Raw genomic sequence first — 9,870 nt, 5'->3', positions numbered from 1 at the left:
AAGTTAAAAATTTTATTGTGAGAAGGGTTTGTACAAAAGGAAAATCATTTGTGTAACACTAACGAATGGATGAGGAAAATTACAAACGAAAATACGTCACAGAAGTTCAACGTGAAAACAGCAAGAAGTTCAACTACTACACTGAATGAATTTCACATGAAAAACTTTTAAAACCGTCATGAGTATTAAAAAAATGATCAACATGGGAAAGTTGCATGTCTACAATAGGTTTCCATCGGTATATCACTTGCTCAATTTCGGTGAGTGGATGGAGAGCTACAAGCAGTGGATGGAGATCTACAAGCAAAAAAACACGTTAAAAACAGAGTGAAGTTCAAGTAGACATGCCGAGAAGTTTAAGTCTTCACGCGGTGCATTTTCGAAGAAGCAGTTTCGCGATAAAGGCAGAACGAATGATCCCGCCATTTTCACAATTACTTGAAAACTGCTAAGAATCAGAGAAAACCATCAACATGAAAAAGTTTCGCATTTTCCGTGGCTTTTCAACATTATATTATTTGCGTCATTCCGTTAAAGTTTGTAGAAAATATGGCAAAAATACATTTTTTGCTATTTTCGAAACTGACTTAAAACCATAAAGAATTAGGATAAATAATAAATACAAAAAAGTTTCGCATTTCCGCAGGCTTTCCAACGCCATATCATTTGCTGCATTCGGACATACGGTTAAACAATTAGCTCGAAAATACAAATTCGCTAGAACTTGTATTGTTTTCTAAATTTATTTTCAACCATTCAAAATTAGAAAAAACTTTCAACGTGAAAAAGTAGCGCATTTTCATAAGCTTTCCAATGCCATATCATTTTCCTCAACTGGATTAGCCGTTTAGAAATGCCATCAAAAATACGAACTTGGCTGTTCAGTTTGCGAAACTGCTCTTAAACCGCTTACATTTTGCCAAAAATTCAACCTTGAGTCATGATACTAGTGTTCATAGCTTTCCAATGGTATATCACAAGCCCCATTTGGACACTTTTGGCTGAAGTTCAACCTTACACTCGGGGAAGGTCAGGCGCGTTACTCGGGGAGTTCATGTTGTGATCAGAATATTATTCTGATCCCGTGATCAGAATAGTGTTTATATAGGGCTGGACTATTCTGTTACTAGTAACAAAATACTATTCTGTTACACGGGCCCTTATACGACGTCGATCTATTTCTCCGAGGCTCGTCTCTTCTCTTATCCTAAATCGAGCCCTGGATCAGCCCCGTAGCCGACCTCGACCTAGCCACCAACGCCACCCCCGACCCAACCGCCGGCTCGTTCCACCTCCCGGGCATCGCGCCTGCCACCACGCCCCACCTCCCGGCCATGGCGCCCGCCGCCGCGCACCACCTCCCGGCCTTGGCGCCCGCCGCCGCGCCCCACTTCCCGGCCATGGCGCCCGCCGCCGCGCACCACCTCCTGAACATGGCGCCTGCCGCCGCACCCAACCTCTCGACCAAGGCACCCACCGCCGCGCACCACCTTCCAGCCATGGCGCCCGCCTCCGCGCCCCACCTCTCGGCCATGGGGCCCTCCTCCGCGCCCCACCTCCCGACCACGCGACCGCCGTAGCGGCCCACCTCCCGGACATGCGCCCCATCGCCGCGCTCCTGCAACCACATCTCGGCGACGCGCCCAACCTTCTTCCTCCTCCTGCCACCTCCTGCCGCAGCGCACCATGCCAAGCACACCCCGCCCTCCTCCTCCTCTTGCTTGCTCCCAGCGAGGCACGGCGCGCCCGGCCATCCTCCTCCTCCTTCCCAGTGTCCCAATGCGACAGCGCAGAAAACGGTAGCTCGACAGTCCACCCTCATGCTCCGCTATGGGTCTATCAGATAGCCAGATGCAGGGAACCTCTCTCTCTCTCTCTCAAATGATTTGACGTATGGTCCAATTTCGTATCTTTGATTTTGTTCTTTCTTGAAGCTTGGATGAGAAGAACCTCAAAAATTACAGTATGTTCCACCGTATGCACTTTGTTCATATTCCTGTGTGAACTGATCAATGATCATCACGCTGGACCGTCTCCCTCCTGCCCCGTCCGTCCAGGTTTGGACTCACACCAGTTCAAGTAGTGATATTGTAACAAGTACAACTCCTCCCCAGTGAAGCTTAGCGAGCCAAAAAAGCATCTTGATGGATGATTGCTAGCTGGCTTCATCATCGGCTGATTTTCCCATCTACTAGCTTGTGGTTAATTCCTTCTATCCTTCTGTTGTATCTTTATTTGGAGATTTTATATTTCAAGTCATTGCCGGTTTTACCTCTAGCTATTAGAGATGCACACCGATTTGCTGGGATTCCTTGCAGCGGCCAAATCCCGACGCTGTTCATGATCTTCGCCTTCATCAACTCCACTTCGCCGGAGCAATCAGTCTAGAGGAGGAGGTGTAGCTGGTCCACCTGATCTCCGACGTCTTATTCCACCTCCAAAAAAAATTCTTTTTGAGTTCTATTCTTCGTCACAGGTTCACTGCTATTACCTCAATGCAAAAAGTGCCAAAAATTTCAGTTCAGACTATACTAAATGTCCATATTGTAGATAAATTTGCATTGTCTTAAATTTCTGGAAGCAAGCTTCAGTACAAGAAAAATGGATCAGTCAGTTCATCCATATGCAAACCCATGTAACAAAACGTATCTCTGTTCTAATTAGGTAAGGATGTGCAACATATGTTTAAGCAAAGCATTTATACCATGTTACAAAAAAAACTTCCCTCTGTTCCATAGAAGATTGTGTGATTTTTTAAAATATATTTAAAAAAAGAAATGTACACATAGTAGCTTGGCATTTGATAATTGCTTGCAACTCATACATTAATTTGATGATTATGTAATTGCATTAGGGCGTTACCCTAGGTCTAATAGTCCAATATGTATTTGATAATCAGTTCAAAGACTGTCGCATAGCAATTGCAGTAGTTTGTTTTTTTGACAAAATTCACAATTGAACAAAACTACACCCTACTCTGGTACGTTCAGCTGTTTTTGTTTGAGAAGTACATATCCCTCCACAAATACTACCCTGGTTTACTAGCCTCTTCGTCCTCCCTGTGTGTGTTAAAAGGATTGTTGAAGGGAACCTGTTGGATGTCATTCTCATGAGGTATTGAGGTTGTTTGGCACAATAGAGGTGCATCCTTTATGAGCTCAAGATCATTTAGTTCTGTTATCCTTCAGTTCAATATATGAACCACAAAGAGAGCTGATGTTGCTACTTCTTTTTTCTACTGCTCATTTAAATCTCATGCTACTTATGTGCTAAATTTCATGTTCTATAGGTGCTTGCTAAAATGCCTATGAGAACCAAAATATTTTAATGGATGTATTACAAGATATGGTTGAATTATTATGTTGAATAAAAATGCCATGTTGCTGCAACATTTTTGGTTAGCTCCTGTCAAGTAATACATGTACGTGAGCGTCCTTTTTGTAGTAAGTTCATAGTCGAGAAGACAGGGAGTTCAGAAAAGAACACGGACATAGCCATAAAAAGGAATGTTTTGCTAGTACCTAATAAAAGAAAAACAAAAGTAAGTAAGTTCAAAAATGTGTAGTCCTATAAGTTCAGAGAGAAAAGTTGGTCTGAAGGTAATGCGCTGCAGGCATGTGCAATTTTGAAATTCCAAAAAGGCATTAAGATGCACGATTGCAACCTATTAATTATTTTTCAGTTTTTGAGCTATGAGAAGATTACTTCTTATTTTTGAGCTATAGCAGTTTTATGTGTTCAAACTTTCTAGTTCCTTATACTGAATAGAAACAGAAAACTTTCAATGCTCAATCAGCTCGGTGAGTTCTATTTTCATGTTCTCCTCTGCTGAATATAGGTAAAGAAAAATATTCTGACTAGTCAACGCTGAATCATGATGTTGATTAGTGCCAGAGATTCACTTCAACTATTTACATGCGAAGCTTGGCTAACTAACGGATATGTAAGTTCATCACTGTGACTTGTCTTTTGCATATTTCAGTCAGACATCATGTACTATTGGTAGCTAATCTCAGTAAATTGTTGCTTCGTTTTGCTATCATACTATGCCCAGTAGGCAGAGTCTTTAGTGCGTATATGCATGTTTCAGTTTTCCCATAGCAAAAAGTTCATGCTTGGAAACTTTGTACGTTCATACATAAAAACTTAATAAGTTCAGAAAAAAATTCAAAACAAAAAGATGTTGACTGTACATTGCTAACAATCCAGTTGTTCATACCGAAGCCTTGATCTTTTATTTTTATCAAAATAGGGGGCTATAAGATGTTTACTGTCATTGCCCTTCCAAACATGTCATTGGTGTCGAACCATTCGCAGTGAGTTTTAGTCCATAGGCTGCTCGTGATCCTTTCTCCTTCAGCTCCACTTCGTCGGCGCTCTCAGTCCACAGGAGTAGGGGCGGTGTGCTCGTCAACAAACAAGAACATAAAGGTATGTGCTTGGAAAACTTAAAATTATATACACATTTGGGCAACAGAAGTTGTAGCTTCTTTCAAAGTTCAAAATGAAAGATATTCAGTTCAACTTGTTCTAGCAAAACATGTGTGTGACCTTGGCAGCATGTCTACACACTATCTAGTGCAGAAAAAATGTCTAGCGTAGTCCAACGCGCCGTTGTCGCCTACCCCCTGCCTCTGAGCGCCGCTCGTCTATAAGTTCAACATGTATAAACCCTATAAGTTCGTACAAAACAGAAAACAACATAAACAAAAATAAAGAAAGACAAAAAACCCATGGAATTCACAGGGAAAAGATAACAAGTTCTAAGGAAATAAATGAAGAAGTTCAACGTTTCAACAAAAATGAAGTATTTGGGAAGTAAAAATGAAGTATTTCAAAGTACAGAAATCTTTTTAGGTTTCTTTAAGAACTTCTAAAGTTATTGAACATGGACTTGCTTGGTTACACGAATATGAAACTGATTGTGCAAGTCACTTAGAATGTGTTTGAACTTGTTACAGGAACTCATGACTTGTTACGATTAAATGCAGGGAGCAACTGGTGCTGAATGGGCACCTAGGAGCTAGTCCAACCCGCTCGCAGACTGGAGGGCATGCCGGTTTATTTCCAGCGAAGCCCTATGTACAATCAGTCTGCTCGTTTGATACGAAAGGAGACAACATGGAAGTTAGGGTTGAATCAAGTCCCTCCGTCCAGTTATGTCCTATTTTTGTGATAGTAGTTCAAAATGAGGGATATATTGTATAACTTTTCTGGACTTGTGCCCAGGCTACGCCAATGCTTTATTTGCCTCAGTACTGTTGTTTGGTACCATTAGGTGCCAAAATTTGAACTGAGAACTCTATGAACTCCTGGACATGTTCATAAAGTATTCCTGGACTGAAAACTCTATGAACTTCTATACCTGTTCATATAGTATTGTTGGAGAACTCTCAGTAGTTTTAGTATTATAGTGTGTGTTTCGAACTAAGAGATATACTCTATGAACTTTCTATACTTTCTGGACTTGAAGCATTTTGTTCTCATATATTAAATCAAGTGCATATATGAAATCTTGAACAAAATGCTCTATGGACTCTTGGACTGTATTGTTGGAGAATTGTTGTTTGGTACCTATTGGAATTTGCACATGAAGCATTTTGTTCTCAGTTTTTGGGTGAAAAGTTTGCTTCCTATATTGCATAGCTGCTGCAGTGACCATAGGAATTTATTAGAATAATTTAATGTTTTTGTAGCTCACCTCTAATTTGTTTCTTTCTACTGCTCTTTCCTCTAACAATTTCGTTTGTCTTGATACCGCAGCACGAGGGAGGTTTCGACGGACGCTGATCACTAGCCCACTAGGACGACGCTGATCACTAGCACGAAGGACACCAGCAGGTTGAGGATGAAGTACATGAGGTAGGCAATGAGGATGACCAAAACATGGAATCCGTACACAAAGCAGCAGCTGCAAGTTTAAATTTTCTGTCTATGATGATTTGGTTGCTACTTCTTAAAGAAAAGTGTAATGACAGTTAGATGTTTGTGCAAGAAAGGAAAAATTGTTTGAACTAAAAACATTCGATAGTGCTCTCTCTCCTGGCTATTTTGGTTGATGTCCATGAATAGAGAAAAATTGTATGGGAATGTTTAATTATTACTAGCATGTAAGTTCAAAAAATAAAACACAGTTGGTTCGCCTATGGACCCGAGGAAAGTATGCTCAAAGAAAAATCACAACACATTTATTCGGGTAAAAAGTTATTTTAGTTCAGCTACATAAACCATGCGGGTTCGATGATGATGGTACCATAAGTTCGGACAAGAAACAAATATGAACTAAAACAGAAAACTTTCACTTCTATAAGTTCAAGTGCTCATCCACACTCAAAAATTGAAGTTAGTAAAAGCTCAAAACGGTAAAAGTCAAGTCGCAAAACAAAAGAAGTCCAAAACACCGTTGTAAAAAATGACTCTAAAAAAGAAACACACAAAACAATTTTGTTTTATTAAAAAATCATTCAGTTCAAATGGTATAAACTATGCAATTTCTGGCACGATGATACCATTGAGAAATTACGAGGAAAATTATATCGAAAATACAGAGTAAAGTCTAGTGTGTGAAACACGCTCAGTACAAAGCCATACAGACATCTGTTCAAGTACTTTTTTCTGAACCATTCAAAACTAATGTGAAAAATACCTCAGTACAAACACATAAATAGATCAGTACGAGTACTCCGTTTTTCCAACCGGAAAAACAAAACAATGGGTCTCGCCATATTCAAAATTACTCTTCAACGGTTATGAATTTGAGAAAACGTTCAACATGACTAAGTTTCGCATTTTTGATAGCTATCCAACGGTATATTATTTGCCCCATTTCGACAAACTTTTCAAAAAAATCGCATTCAAAAGCAAATTAGACCATATTCAAATTCGTTTTTAAACCGTAAGAATTAGAAAAACATTTCTATATGAAAAAGTTGCGCATTTTCCATAGCTTTCCAACGATGTATCATTTGCATCAATTCGACAAACCTTTTACAAAAAATCGTGAAAATATCACCATGATCTTTTCAGAGATTGTACAGGCCTTCTAAATTTGCATTATCACCATGCTTTTTCCATTCGTATTCAGGTTGCAAAAATGTTCTTGTATGAGTACAAGCTAGTCGATCGACCTATCCAGTGGATTCAGTCCAGATGCTAGCTTATTCTTGGGAAGTCTTGATTTGGAGGAAAAAATCATGTTGACTAGCTGTTGTTATGCCTCAAAGCAGAGACTTTATCTTACATTTTGATATCTAATGTCGGTTTATAATTCCCTGAATTTATTTATCCATTATGCTCTATTACTAGAACATCCTTTACTTGTTTTCTACCGCGCGCCGTCCCAGCCTCCCTCCGCCGCCGCACAGCGCCATCCCCGCCCCGCGCCGCAACCCCGAGCCCCTCCGCCGTGCACTGCCACTCCGAGCCCCACCACCCTGCGCCTGTCACCCCCTGCCTTGTGTAGCATCCTACCGACCGGACCAGCCGCCGACCGAATCCAGCCTCACCCTCGAGCTTCGTCTTCTTCCTCGCCGAGACACGCGATAGCCACCCAAGTACAGGCGTAGTAAGAACCTCAGTACGAGTTAAAAACGGTGGTCCGTTCGGAATAAAAGAAATGGCAGAAATTCAAATTGTAAAAATTCAAGCAAAAAAAGAAACCCCATGAAAATCCTGCTTAGTAAGTACCTCAGTACATGTCGTAAAATGAGAGAAGTTCAGAACATCGTTGTCAAAAAAATGTTGAGTTCGAAAAAAGGAAACAAAACAAAACATTTTCTTTTTGAATAAAATATCATTCAGTTTGATGATACAAATCATGCAAGTACAGGGGCGACGATACAGTAAACCGTTGAAAATTTATGAGCAAAAATATTACCCAAAAACAAAGCAAAAGCTAGTTAGTGAAAACATGCTTAGTACAAACCCATGCAAACATCAGTACAAGTATCCTATTTTGGAACCATTCAAAATTACTCTGCAAAAAATAGCTCAGTACAAACATACACATATATCAGTATGACTACTCTGTTTTTCAGACAAGAAAACAGCAGGACCCATCATGCCATATTCAAAATTACTCTTAAACGGTTGCGAAGTAGAGAAAACGTTCAACATGACTAAGTTTCGCATTTTCGATAGCTATCCAACGGTATATTATTTGCCATATCTGGACAAACTTTTTAAAAAAATCGCGTTCAAAATCAAGTTTGACCGTATTCGAATTCGTTTTTAAACCGTAAGGAATTAGAAAAACATTTCTATACGAAAAAGTTGCGCATTTTCCATAGCTTTCCAATGCCGTATAATGTACGTCTATCCGACAAACTGTTTGCAAAAAATCGCGAAAATACATTTCGCCCAGAATTTCACCGTTTTTCAAATTAGTTTTAAATCATATATAATTAGAAAAAACAATACATATATGGAAGATGCGTATTTTCACCAGCTTTCCAACACCATCTTATTTGCTCAATTCCGACAAACCGTTTAAAAATTGAGTCCAAAATACGATTCACGTTTTCGGTTTTGAAAAAAACGGGTTTTTTCAAAACTGCTCTTAAACCATACTGATTTTGCAAAAACGTTCACTATACTTGAAATATGATTTTCAAGAGCTTTCCAATGATATATTACACGCCCTGATCTGACAAAAAAATTACAAAAAGTTTTTGAACTAAAGAAGACGATCTTTTAAATACAACTGAAAGCATCAGTTCAACCGCTTCGAAAACATCAGTACAACCACCTGAAACCGTCAGTTTAAAAAGGGTAACAGAATAATATTCTGTTACGCGTAACAGAATAGCCCAGATGTATATTGAACGTTTTAGGAGTACATTAGGATTTTCTATAAAGCTATGATAGACACAATTTTACCTATATATATATATATATATATATATATATATTAATTGTTCATTAGTTCATCACAGAATATATATAATATCATCACATATACGTGATGATACTTAACTACTAGGTACAATGCATAAAATTGAAAACTAATAATACTAAAACTAATAATCCCTCCTGGGGCCAGTATTCCGGCAGCCCCTTGCCAGCAGCTCCCTGGTGCGCGACATCTTCCCAATGCGGAGGCAGTACTCCGCCTCCGCCTCGCAGTGCTTGACGTACCGATCCGCCTCTTGTTGACGGACGAGCGTGAACGATCTTGCCATTTTGTTGGACGCACACCTACCTCGTCGGTGGCACGCTCGAGCTTATCGGCCCACCTCCACGCAGCGACGAGGCGCCCAACGCCTTTGACTGTCCTCGTGAAGTACCCATCTTCGTACACCTCCTCCACATGACGACGCGCCCGCCCCCAAAGCTCCACCGCTTCCTTTTTCCAGGCGGCATTATGAGCTTCACAGGCCGCCTGGTACCTGCACTACAAAAAAAGACACATCCGTGGCATTTTGGACCGAAGGAATTTTTTTCTATCATGCTTATGACACTTCTATGACGATAATTGTGACAAAACCTGGTATCATCATAGATGTGGTGGGCTCCTACTTCTATGAAAAAAAATAATGACAGAAAATGGGATTTTCGTCCTGGGCATGCCGGAGACGCAGCTGCATGACATTCTTTGGGCCGTCCATGACGGAGAAAACTGGGTAGAAGCGAGGGCAAGGAAAATATTGGGGAGTTCCCGGTTACGGTGGGTGGTCGGGGGCCGAGCGATGTGCATTTCTCTCATACACGGTGCTTGGGTGCAAGGTGTTGGGCTCTAACTGAACCCAAGCAATTGCACTGGAGGCTACGCATTACTGAACCCGAGCGATCGATCGATGGCTGTTAACAGAACCCAATCGAGCGATTCCTGCGCTACTGCTGCTAACTAAAGATGATCGAACACTGCTACCT

The sequence above is a fragment of the Triticum aestivum genome, chromosome 5B, assembly GCF_018294505.1.
Source record: "Triticum aestivum cultivar Chinese Spring chromosome 5B, IWGSC CS RefSeq v2.1, whole genome shotgun sequence".
Taxonomy (NCBI): domain Eukaryota; kingdom Viridiplantae; phylum Streptophyta; class Magnoliopsida; order Poales; family Poaceae; genus Triticum; species Triticum aestivum.
Note: the sequence above shows the minus strand (reverse complement) of the source record.